The 11905-nt window shown below is 55.2% G+C and overlaps 1 long non-coding RNA gene across 2 annotated transcripts; it reads left to right on the top strand.

The window, feature by feature from the left end:
• The first annotated feature begins 932 nt into the window (after positions 1-932).
• LOC135976569 (uncharacterized) lies at positions 933-11631 on the top strand. Of its 2 annotated transcripts, none has more exons than XR_010593807.1 (3): positions 933-2071; positions 2407-4685; positions 9397-11631. It is a non-coding gene; the product is annotated as an uncharacterized LOC135976569 (long non-coding RNA). The 2 variants fall into 2 exon arrangements; XR_010593808.1 differs by having other exon boundaries at positions 933-2064.
• The last annotated feature ends 274 nt before the right edge of the window (positions 11632-11905 follow it).

An 11905-nucleotide genomic window follows, 5' to 3' on the forward strand; every position in this document is an offset into this window, starting at 1 on the left:
CCAAAAGTAACTCCTTGGGCCACCAGTCCTTTCTCACGTTTGGAGGAGGAGAGACTGGGATGCTGGGAGAGGAGACTATGGGCTACCTGCTGTCGATACAATACCCAGAGAGAGCCTGTGGGGCAGACACGGGGTGTATTCCACTCCCACAGCAGGCGGAGCCGCTCCTCAGCCTGAGAATCAGGGCTCTGCCCCCAGCTTTGCCTGGCCATGTGCTTCAGTGAAGAGGTCACAGACCCAGGGGCTGTCTCCTGTAAGGGCTGTTGCTTGCTGGCCGCAGTCAGACAGTCACATAGCAACAAGCAAAAATGGGGGGAGGGATTTTCCAAAGGTCACGAGTTACTTAGGAGCACAGAGCCCATTGAAAGTCAATGAGCAGGGCTGGATTTGGGGATGGGCAACCGCCCAGGGTGCAATGGTCCAGGGAGGCTCCGTGGTCAGGGGGCTGTCCATGCCCGTGGGACCCATGTGTGTGGGGAGGCCTGGGCAGTCGGAGAGCGGCGGCTGCTGGCCGGGCACCCAGCTCTGAAGGCAGTGCCGCCGTCAGCAGCAGCGCAGAAGGAAGGGTGGCATGGTAGGGTGTCTTGTCACCCTTCTGCAGGGAGTGGAGCTGGGGCGGCTGCGGCTGCGGCTGGGGCACGCAGCTCGAGCCTGTTCACCTCAGCCAATCTCCGGCCGAGCCGGGAGCCAGGCCCTCCCCATCCTCCTTGCCCGGTGCTCCAAAAGGCAGCGACCCCCGGCCACAGCGGGAGTCGACCTCACGGAGATGCTACCTGCTCCCTCAGGGCTACTGCTGCTCTATAGGGAGCTCATCCCCCCCACACCCTGGGGCCTGTCTGCTAGGGTTACCATATTTCCACAATCAAAAAGAGGACAGGGGGGAGCCCCGCTCTAGCCCCGCCCCCACCCTGCCCCGCCCCCATCCACTCCCTCCCACTTCCCACCCCCTGAGTGGAGCCAGGGAACCTGAGAGCAGCCCACAGTCTGTATCCCCACCCCCAGGGAATGCCGCCCAGGGTAGGTGGAGAGTCCGGGCCTCCCCACTGTGACTTGGGCTCCCTGGGCAGCTCTTACCACAGGCCAGCTTCCGGCCAGGCCTGGGAGTGGAGCCTTGGGGGGAAGAGGAGGACCAAGGGGCAGGACCCCATGGTGAGGGGAGCTGGGGAGACCAAATGTTCTTTGTACCCAGCTCCCCAATAAACCTTAATCGGCCTCTGGGTGGTGTGGGCAGAGCCACGGGAGCGGGCGGTGAGGTTGGTGGCTGCATTTGGGCCAGACTGGAGGGGAGCGGCCAGGAGCCAGGTAGAGCAGCTAAGGGGAGTCTGGGTTAGTCGAAGTCATGACACCCGCACATGGATCAGGAGCAGTGCTTTGAGGACTGGCCCTGCCTCCATAGCCCTGATTGGCTGGGGATGGGCACACAGGAGAAGCTGGCCTCCCGCCCCGTCCCTCAGAGCCTTGGCTGGCTGGAGAGCTGGCAGGAAATCCTGCCTCTCCTGCCTGCTGCCAGCTCTTCTCCCACCCTTCGAGAAGGGGCTGTCGGAGAGACATGTGCTGTCCCTGGAGGGACACAGCAGGGCCCAAGGGAGCCTGAGCTCAGGGCTGGGGGCTGGGCCCAGGGAGCCGCCCTGCGCATGTGCGAACGGGCCCTGGCCCAGAGGGAAGGAGCCTGTTGGTGCCCGATGCAGGCAGAGCCTATCAGGCCTCCGGCCCCCTCCTGCTGATGGTTCTTGGCAGCGACGCGGAGCTGTGGCCAGGCTGAGGAGGGTACCAGGGTGGGTCTCTGCTCTGGAGGGATTCTGGGTGAATTCCTGCCTCCCCGCGGGTGTCAGAGTTTGGAGCAATCCAGCAGGGAGAGGCGCCCCAGTGCCCAGCGGATAACTGAGGCCTACAGCTGGGCCAGCGGAGGGACAGGGAGGCGAATGTGCTGAGAATACGCCCAGCTGTGGAGCTGGGAATATCCTCTGTAAAGCCCTCACGTCACTCGGCTCTCTCCTCCCCACACAGATCAGGGGAAAGGGAGCTTCCGGCGCAGCAGAGCCAGTGAGATGCGGGTAGCCCAGGGTAAGTGGTAAGTGTGTCCCGCTTGCATTGTCCCCCCTCACAGGGGTGAAACACACACACACACACCCTGCAGAGATCTGGGAGCAGAGTGCCAGCGGTGAGAATTCCCTCCAGCACAGCTATGGGGACATCAGTCTGGCGTGAGGCTAGAGACCAGAGCTCACCTCCAGGACTCCTCAGTGCAGCCTGATCTGGCCAAGACGCAGCTGCTATTCCTCGGCGGAGGAGTTGGGAAGGAGGCTAAGGAAAGATTTTATGGAAACTCCACTGTGATCGTAACTCTGAGCGGGGTTTTGTTCCATGAGGTTTTGTTCTTGACAACTTGTCTTGTTTTGCCCACAGCCTGGCCCAAGGACTGCAGCGAGATAACCTGGAACAGGGTCAGTGGCGTCTTCGTCATCCAGCCCACAGGACTCCATCAATTCGAGGTCTACTGAGAGCTGAACAGCACCAGCGAGGGCTGGATGGTTCTCCAGCGGAACCAGCATGACACACAGATCACCTGGGCTGAGTCCTGGAACCCTGTCCCACTCCTGCACAGCCAGGGGGAGGGGAGGAAAGAGGCCCCTGGTGCTCCCATGCCACCTGGCACAGGGCCTGGCTCTTCATCTCTACATCCGTCCTGCCCCTGCAGTCAGCAGGGCCCAGTTCTCTGAGGGGATCAGTGCCCCCTCCCTCGGCATCACCGTGGAGCTGCTCCGTGTGACACCATCATTCAGCTTGTGCCGATCAATCCTTTCATAGGAAACATTTGAAAATACTCTGGTTTGAAATCTCCCGGCTCCCTCCCAATCCGGGGCTCCTGGCCGGCCCCTGCCTGTCGCCACGGGCAGCTTCTCACACTCCCCTCAGAGCACACGTGGGGATGGGGTCCTGGGACGTTAGACAGTGGTCTGGCCAGCGAAATCCCTGTTCTTTGTTCCTGAGCCGCACCTGGCACTGATGCCAGTCCCATTCCCAGGCCGTGAGGTTACACACAAGCTGCCAACAGAAAAGGGGCATGTTCATCTTCCCTCTTCAGCAGCATTATCTGATCCCACTGCACCCTGCAGAGCCACAGTGAGCCAGGGAGGCTGGCTGGGCAGCACGGGGCGTGGGCTGGGCCCTGGGAGACAGGCTACGGGCGGAGCAGGGGTGGGGGCAGGCAGGGCTAAGCAGGGCTCTGGAAATCTGGGGGGAGGATGTCTGTGTGTAGGGGGATGGACGGGGGAGCCTGACTGTGGGACTGGCCCGAGCTGGGAATCTGGGCTGGGCAACAGTGACTGTCTCCACAGCAAGGCAACTAGGGCTTCCCATAGGGTTGTGCCAGGGAACAGAGGCTGCAGCTTCAAGCAACCATGCACGGGGCTCCCCAGAACCACAGGTTCCCCGACAACCCTGGTTCAGTCCTCCAGACACTCCTCCCCCAATGCTCTTCTCTCCCATAATTCCCCTTACCCCGGTCATCATCTTGCCCCCACGTTCCCAATCGCCCCGCCTGGCTCCCCAGCTCCCCTCCCCTCTGGGCTGCTGTGAGCACGGAGCCGCGGAGCGAGCTCTTAGCTGGCTGCTCCAGGGGGCACTGTCCTGGCAGAGGGAACTGGGAATCGCGGCTCCTGAAGGGCGGGTTTGTGTTCCCAGCTTCTCACCGGCTCTTCCCTTTTACAGCTGCCCGGTGCCCTCGTCTCCTGCTTCTCGCCGGCCTGCTGGCCCTGTCAGCCCCAGTTCTCACCCTGGAAATACACAACCTGAACGTCTTAAAGGGACCCACCTGTTGACGTCACTGGGCATCACCCTAGGTAACTCGGGAGGGTAGACGACCATAAGTGTCAATGAAGCCTTCCTGCACTAGGCCTAAGTGAACCAAACTCTCTCCTTCCATGTTGAAACTCTAAAAAGTTTAGACCTCAAACGCCAGGTGCAATTGGAATGTGTAAGCAGCCCGCTATCAGTGGTAACCCCCCTTACCGGTACCAAGCGGTAATCATGAGGCCTGCAGACCTCTGGCTGAAAGGGGAGGTAACGAATCAAAGAAAAGGGACAAGGTAATAATTCAAGAAGTGTTACTAACCAGCTAAACTTATAGCTGCCAAAATAATCTAACTGCTTCAATGTAATTGCTATTTGCTTAGTAACTATTACCAGGGACGGGAGGGGTAAAGGGAGGAATGGGGTGGGGGGAGGAAGGGAGGGCTAGAGGGGGATGGGGGGGGAGGCTTAACTGCAAAATGTATAGAAGAAAAAAAACTGTTTCTGTTGATGTGCTTGATCTGAGACATGCCAGTCTCCTAGCACCGCTTTGAGATCTCAAATAAACTTTGTTTGCTTCTCCCCCTGGTGTGTTTATTGGCGCGAAGCACACCGGGCAACGAACCCCGCTGTTGCCGTCCTCGGGCACTCTGTGCCGGCAACAGTCTTGGCGCCCAACGTGGGGCTCGACGCTGAAATTTAGCCTTGCCCGGACCCCTCTCGGAGGTCGACGGATTACGGCGACGACCGACGCCCAGCGCGCACCGGTGACTTTACCGGGGGCCTCGGCGGAGACGTGGTTTGGTCGACCCCAGAGGGCACAACAGTGCAACGCGCTCGAGCAGTGGAGAAGAAGCTGCGGGCGATGGTGGGGAACCGGTCCTGTGGATAAGGTAGGAACAGTCCAGTGGGGACTTTACCTGTTTTGACCTGGGGACGCCCAGAGTCTCCCTAGAATATGGGGCAGGGACAAAGTACTGCAGGCAGGGCAAGGTGTACGCCCTTAGAATGCATTCTGGTGAACTGGAAAGTGTTTGAATCGGATCCGTTGATTAAAAGTAAACTGAAAAGATTCTGTACAGTAGACTGGCCTCAATATCAGCTAGAGGACCAGGAAAGGTGGCCACCGGAGGGATCACTTAATTATAATACGATCCTTCAATTGCTTCTGTTTTGTCAGCGTACGGGTAAATGGAATGAACATATGTATGTACAGTTGTTTATGTTGTTAAAAGATAGGTCAGATCTTTTGCAAAGGTGTAATTTGACTCCGACAGGTTCGGTAGTAACTACTGTTAGTCCCCAGAACCCTCCCCCGGTTGTGATGGCAGTCGGTGTCCCCTTCGGCTCCAACACCCCCACCATATAAAGACAGGGTGCCTCGGGCTCCAGAGATTGCCCCCTCGGTGGGATTCTATCCATTAGTTACTGAGACCATGGTGGCCCGCCCAGGATCACAAAAACGCCCGGCCACTACTATGCAGGTCTATGTGCACGTGCCTTTGAACCCGGTGGACCTAGCAGCCTTTAAGGCACAGGCAGGGGAATTCTCTACGAACCGAAGCAAGTTTATCTCGGTCTTTGATGGTCTTTTTACAGCCTGGCTAGCTGTAAACCTGACTGGGATGATTGTAATGTCCTTATGCGGACCCTGCTGTCTGAGGTGGAGCGTAATCAGGTTGTGTCTAAAGCAAGGGAGGAGACACAGCGGAGACATGATCTGAATCCAAATCACGTCCCGGTGCCCGCGGACATGGTCCCCCTAGCAGATCCCGGGTGGAACCATAATGACCCTGTGGGCCAAACCCGTCTCACCTCCTACAAGGAGCTGCTTTTACATGGCCTCCGACACTCGGCTGTCTGACATAACAATTGGGCTAAGCCTTATGAGCTAGTACAGGAGCCAAAAGAGAGTCCGGTTGCTTTTCTGCAGCGTATTCGGGATACCATCAGGCAAACTACTACTGCAAACCCCGCTGAACGGGAAACTGAGGCAATCATAAAGGGTATCTTTACCAGCCGTGCGGCCCCTGATATTAAAAGGAAACTACAGAAAAAGGAGGAGTTGATGGGCATGACCATAGCACAGATTCTGGAAACTGCAAACAGGGCTTACAGCCTTAGGGAGGGAGAAAAGGAAAAGAGGCAAGGGAAAATGATGGTTGCAGCAGTACAGGCCGGTGGCAGGGAAGATTTCAGGAAGGTGGAAGGGGCCAGGGAATGAGAGGACATGGGCGCCCTGGCTCACAGGAAAGGCGTCTGGGTCGCAACCAGTGTGCCAGATGCCAAAAGGAGGGACATTGGGAAAATGAGTGCCCCGAAAGGGAAGGTACCCCTATGATGGCAGCGGAGGATCAGGAATAGGGGTGTCAGGGGAGACGGACTATCCTGCCCCCGGAACCCCGAGTAAAAATGCGGGTGGGAGATTCGGACATAGACTTTTTAATAGACTCTGGAGCTGCAAACCACCGTAAACCAACCCCTTCAGCTGACTGTGTCAGAGTCCCTCACTGTGGTGGGTGCCACAGGGAAAGGAACCAAGTGCCCAGTGTATGTCCCAGCGGAATGTGCTTTGGGAAACAGAACTCTATCTCACAAACTGGTTTACCTCCCCGATTGTCCAACGCTTCTACTGGGACGGGACCTGCTTTGTCGCTTAGGTGCCACCCTGCATTTCACCCAAGATGAAATAACCCTCACCTTACCCCCAGAGAATGCCTGGATAATGACACTTGCAATTGAACCCTCAGCCATGCAAGCCCCAGAGTGGAGTGAGTGGGAGGACCAGGTGTATTCCCTTGTCTGGGCATCAGGGGTCCCAGGAAAGGCAGCCCGTCAACCCCCTGTTCATATTCAGCTTCTCCCAGGAAAAAGCCCAGTGCGAATCAAACAGTATCTGATCAAGAGGGAAGCCAGAGAGGGACTGCAGGAGACTATAGACCAGTTCCTAAAGTGCGGGGTACTTCGAGAATGCCAGTCAGCCTGGAACACTCCCATTTTGCCTGAACGAAAGCCCAGTGGCACATACCGGCTGGTCCAGGACCTGAGGGCGGTTAATGAGCGGGTTAAGACTCTGCACCCCCTCGTTCCAAACCCGTATACGCTGTTGGCCTCTATAGAGGGGCAGTACACCCATTTTTCTGTCCTAGATTTGAAGGATGCTTTCTTCACGATTCCGGTCGACCCTCAATCTCAGGAGATTTTCTCCTTCGAGTGGGAGGGCAACAGAAGGGTTCAAAAGCAGCTTTGCTGGACAGTGCTGGCCCAGGGATTTAAAAATTCCCCCACTCTGTTCGGCCAGGCCCTGGCTAGAGACTTGGAGGAGTGGAACAACAAGGACAGGGTCCTCCTCCTGCAATATGTAAATGACTTGCTAATTGCTGCTGTGGGTCTAATCCCCTGTCTCAGAGCTACTGTGAGTCTCCTGAACTTTGTTGGACTCCGAGGATACAGGGTAGCTCAAAGCAAAGCTCAAATTGCGCTTTCAGAAGTTTGGTATCTGGGATTTCACCTAAGGCAGGGGGAACGTCAGCTTTCAAACAAAAGAAAGGAAGCTATCTGTCAAATTCCTATCCCTAGCAACCGTAAACGACTCCGAGCATTTCTGGGCATGGCAGGTTTTTGCAGAATATGGATCCCAGAGTATGGACTGTGGGCTAAACCCTTGTATGAATGTGTTAAGGGAGCGGATCATGACCCCTTTCACTGGTCCCCAGAAGCGGACAGGGCATTTAAAATCTTAAAAAGGAAACTGATGGAAGCCCCAGCCCTGGGTCTGCCGGACCCCACTAAGCCATTTCAACTGTATGTGCATGAGAGGAAAGGGGTGGCCCTGGGAGTGCTTACTCAGTTATTAGGCACCTGGAAACGTCCCGTGGCATATTTCTCTAAACAACTGGATCAAGTTGCAAAGGGATGGCCGGCATGCTTGCGGGCAGTCGCAGCAAGTGCCCTAGTGCTTGGGGAAGCTGAGAAATTGACACTGGGGGGAATTGTGCAAGTGTATATTCCCCATATGGTCCAAGCCCTGCTGGACACTAAGGGCGGTCTCTGGCTTACAAAGGCTCGGGTTGCTCGGTATCAGGCAAAGCTTGTAGAAAATCCTGAAGTTACCCGACAGACCTGTCCCTCCCTTAACCCAGCTAGCCTGTTACCGGAGACAGAGGAGCAGGAACACGACTGTTTGGAGATCATAGATGTCCAATACTCCAGCCGCCCAGACTTAAAAGATCAACCCCTCCCTAATGCTGATTGTGAGTGGTATACAGACGGCAGTAGCACAGTTGTAAACGGGCAAAGGAGGGCTGGCTATGCTATTGTATCTCTCCACAAAACCGTGGAAGCAGAGGGTTTACCTGCTGGGACATCAGCCCAGCTGGCTGAATTGGTAGCCTTAACCCGTGCACTTGAACTGTCAAAAGGAAAAAGAGTTAACATTTTTACTGATTCCAGATATGCCTTTGGAGTACTACACGCTCATGCCGGTCTGTGGAAGCAAAGAGGAATGTTGACAGCCCAAGGCTCTCCGGTTAAACATGGGCCTCAAATTCTCCGGCTTTTAGAAGCGGTACAGCTCCCCTCAGCGGTAGCAGTGGTGCACTGCAAGGCTCATCAAAGGGAAGATCAAGATGTGGCTAAGGGTAATGCCAGGGCGGACAGAGAGGCCAAGCGAGCTGCTACCCTGGAACCACAGGAAGCTGAAGATGCCATATGCATGCCCTCATCCCATCAGTGGGGGAGCTCCCGACCCCTCAGTACTCTCACGAAGAGGGGAACCTGGCCGATACACTCAGGCTCCAGGAAAAGGAGGGGTGGCTCCACTCCACGGAAGCAAAAATGCTCCTACCAAGGAATCTAATACGGCCAGTGCTACAGAAACTACATCAGTCCACCCACGCAGGAAGAGAGGCTCTTACCCAGATTATGAATAAATATTTTCTAACCTCTGGACTTAGACCCCTGGCCTCCCAGATGCAGGCTGAATGCCTAGTCTGCCAAAAAAACAACCCTCGACCAGGAGTGTCAGTGCCACCAGCCACTCTGGAACCTACCCCAGGCCCAGGACTAGTTTGGCAAATCAATTTTACTAAGTTCCCCCGGACCCAAGGATTCAGATACCTTCTTGTCTTGGTGGATCGCTTCAGCGAATGGCCTGAGGCCTTCCCATGTCGTAACAACACTGCCAAAACAGATCATTCCTCGCTTCGGACTCCCCCAGTGGATGGAATCTGACAAGGGAACACACTTCACATCTCAAGTCGTTCAAAAGATATCGGATGCCCTGCAGATCCCCTGGAAGCTCCACACTCCATGGCGACCGCAGGCCAGTGGAGTAGTGGAACGCACAAATCAGACACTTAAGCGGCACCTCTCAAAGGTCTGCCAAGAGGCTTCCCTTAAGTGGCCTGATGCTCTACCCCTTGTTTTGCTCCGCATTCACGCTCTCCCAAAGGGCAGGTTAGGGCTCAGTCCATTCGAGATTATGTTTGGAAGGGCATGGCCTATGAACGGTACACTGGTTCTGGCAGGGGAATGGGAGGTAAGCTGTGGTTTCTTATCTCAGTATATGTGCTCTCTGTCTGCTGTTCTTTGTTCTCTCCACAGGTATACCAAAGATTTGCAGCCTCTCCCGCTGGATGCCCCGATCCACTCCTTGCAGCCAGGTGACTCCGTACTCATTCGGACCTGGAAGGACGAGCCTCTCCAAGAGAAGTGGAAGGGACTCCACACCGTCCTGCTGGTCTCCCACACAGCAGCAAAGGTCGAAGGATCCATCACTCTCGTCTAAAAGCAGTGCCCGCTCCTGAACGGTGGACTGTCCAGCCTGCAGAAAAGACTGCCAGCGACGACCTGGGACTTAAACTGTTATTCAAAAGACAATAAGGTCTGTGGGGAATGCCCTGTAGCCTCTTTGGACAGCCGCTGCACCCTCCCCGCGAGAACTCTGAGCATTGGTTGTGTTTATTTTCACAGGGCCGGCCTAACCTGGTGGCAAGGTCCCTTTTGCTTTTAGTCTGCCTGCTACTAGTAATTGTTATTTTGTGGGTATTTGGGGAATTGTAATTGTTAGGCCTTAGGGTCACCTGCCCAGCATGAGTCCAGGTCCAGGGTCTGCCACAGTGGTACTCTTTGCCATAGGGACACTCCTTTCGTTACCTCCCGTTTCCTCCCGACCACATGCGGGATGGAAAGGAATCCCTACTAACTTGGAAACAAACACATATGAGTCCTTGAAGATTTGCTTTGCCCAAGAGTTTAACCTCTCTAACTGCTGGGTATGCTCCCAAGTCCGGCACCACGCAGCAGGGTTACCCTAGAGAGCAGTTTCCCAGAATTGGTCAGATATCTGTTGGGGATGGTTCAGTAGGGGAAGAAATACCTTGGGTACCCCCTTGTCGCAAAACTGTACCATTGAATCCCAGTATGCATTAAGGGACGACCCCTGGAAGCCGCAGGCCAACTCAACGCAGATCCCTTCCCCTATTAGGCTGCGGTCAGTGGCCCCCGGGTTGGTGTGCTATCGACAGTTCAAGTCCAGCAATCACACCTCGTCCGCTGGGAATAGCACCTGTCAGTATTATTTATCCCCTGACAGTAGCGCCTCCATCCCTGTCTATGTTAATGGCAGATCCAACTCTACGGCCCGGTTCGCAACGTTTAATGACAAAAAAACAAACAGGTGGCGCAGCGGTTATAATGGCTTGGTAGGAAATGGCCACTCCTTTTACATTTGCAGAATCTCTGCCTATAAGTGGCTACCGCATCGGTGGTATGGAAGCTGCTATAAAATAATAAATTAATGGAGATATCCCATCTCCTAGAACTGGAAGGGACCTTGAAAGGTCATGGAGTCCAGCCCCCTGCCTTCACTAGCAGGACCAAGTACTGATTTTGCCCCAGATCCCCAAGTGGCCCCCTCAAGGATTGAACTCACAACCCTGGGTTTAGCAGGCCAGTGCTCAAACCACTGAGCTATCCCTCCCCCCCTCTCTAGGATATCTTGCCCCTCCCCTTCGTGTCCTCCCTAAACTGCCCCCTGGCCGCCCCAGACAGCGTAGCTCTTTGTATGCCACCCCAGAGCCCATTACAAAAGGAGACAGGTTGGGTATGATCCTCCTCCCATCCTATGGGGTGGGACGGCTAACCCAATTTTATCGTAGGCTCTCTGTGTTTCTCACCAAATTCGCCAATGAAACCTTGGCCATAAAAAAAAGCCTTAACTCAGAACTTTACCAGCTCCGGTTGCTGTCCCTGCAAAACAGATAGGCCTTAGATTATGTTTTAGCCTCCCAGGGCGGGGTGTGTGCCATTATTGGAAGTGAATGTTGTACTTATGTCCCGGAAAACTCACAGGACATTAATAAGCACGTCCTGTCAGCCGAACAGGCTTTTGAGCAGTGAAAGGCCCAGGAAAGGGAACCCACAGGTTTCGATTCCCTTTGAAGTTGGTTGCCCGACCTGGAAGGACTGGGGGGTGGCCTTGTGCGTCTCCTCCTCGCAGGTGTGGTACTGTGCCTGGTCACCCTCCTCCTAATTGCTTGTTTTAAAATGCTCCTCCGTAAGCTTTGTGCCCCCTGTTCCCCCAAAATCCCGGCATACCCTCTCATTGAAAACCCCAGCTTCATGGCACTCAATCATATCTTGTCCACAGAATATGAGAAAACTCAGCCAAAAGCTTGTTGAGTATTCTCAAAGGAGGGAGTTGTTGACGTCACTAGGCCTCAGCCTAGGTAACTCGGAAGGGTAGATGACCACAAGTGTCGATGAAGCCTTCCTGCACTAGGCCTAAGTAAACCAAACTCTCTCCTTCCATGTTCAAATAAACTTTGTTTGCTTCTCCCCCTGGTGTGTTTATTGGTGCGAAGCACACCGGGCAACAAACCCCGCTGTTGCTGTCCTCGGGCACTCTGTGCCGACAACACACCCATGCAATCAGGAACATCCACCCAAAGCACCTGAAGGCAGGTGTGTTGTCTGGTCGTCACATTCCCAGCTTTGCCCAGCTGGCAGAGGGTTTGTGGCTCCCAACCGCTGTCTCTGTGTCTCACCCGACATTCATCCAGCAGGGATGGGGAGCAGCTTGTGGCTGTGGTCACCGTGTGATTGTGCTCAG

This window comes from Chrysemys picta, chromosome 19, assembly GCF_011386835.1.
Source record: "Chrysemys picta bellii isolate R12L10 chromosome 19, ASM1138683v2, whole genome shotgun sequence".
In the NCBI taxonomy this organism is placed as follows: domain Eukaryota; kingdom Metazoa; phylum Chordata; order Testudines; family Emydidae; genus Chrysemys; species Chrysemys picta.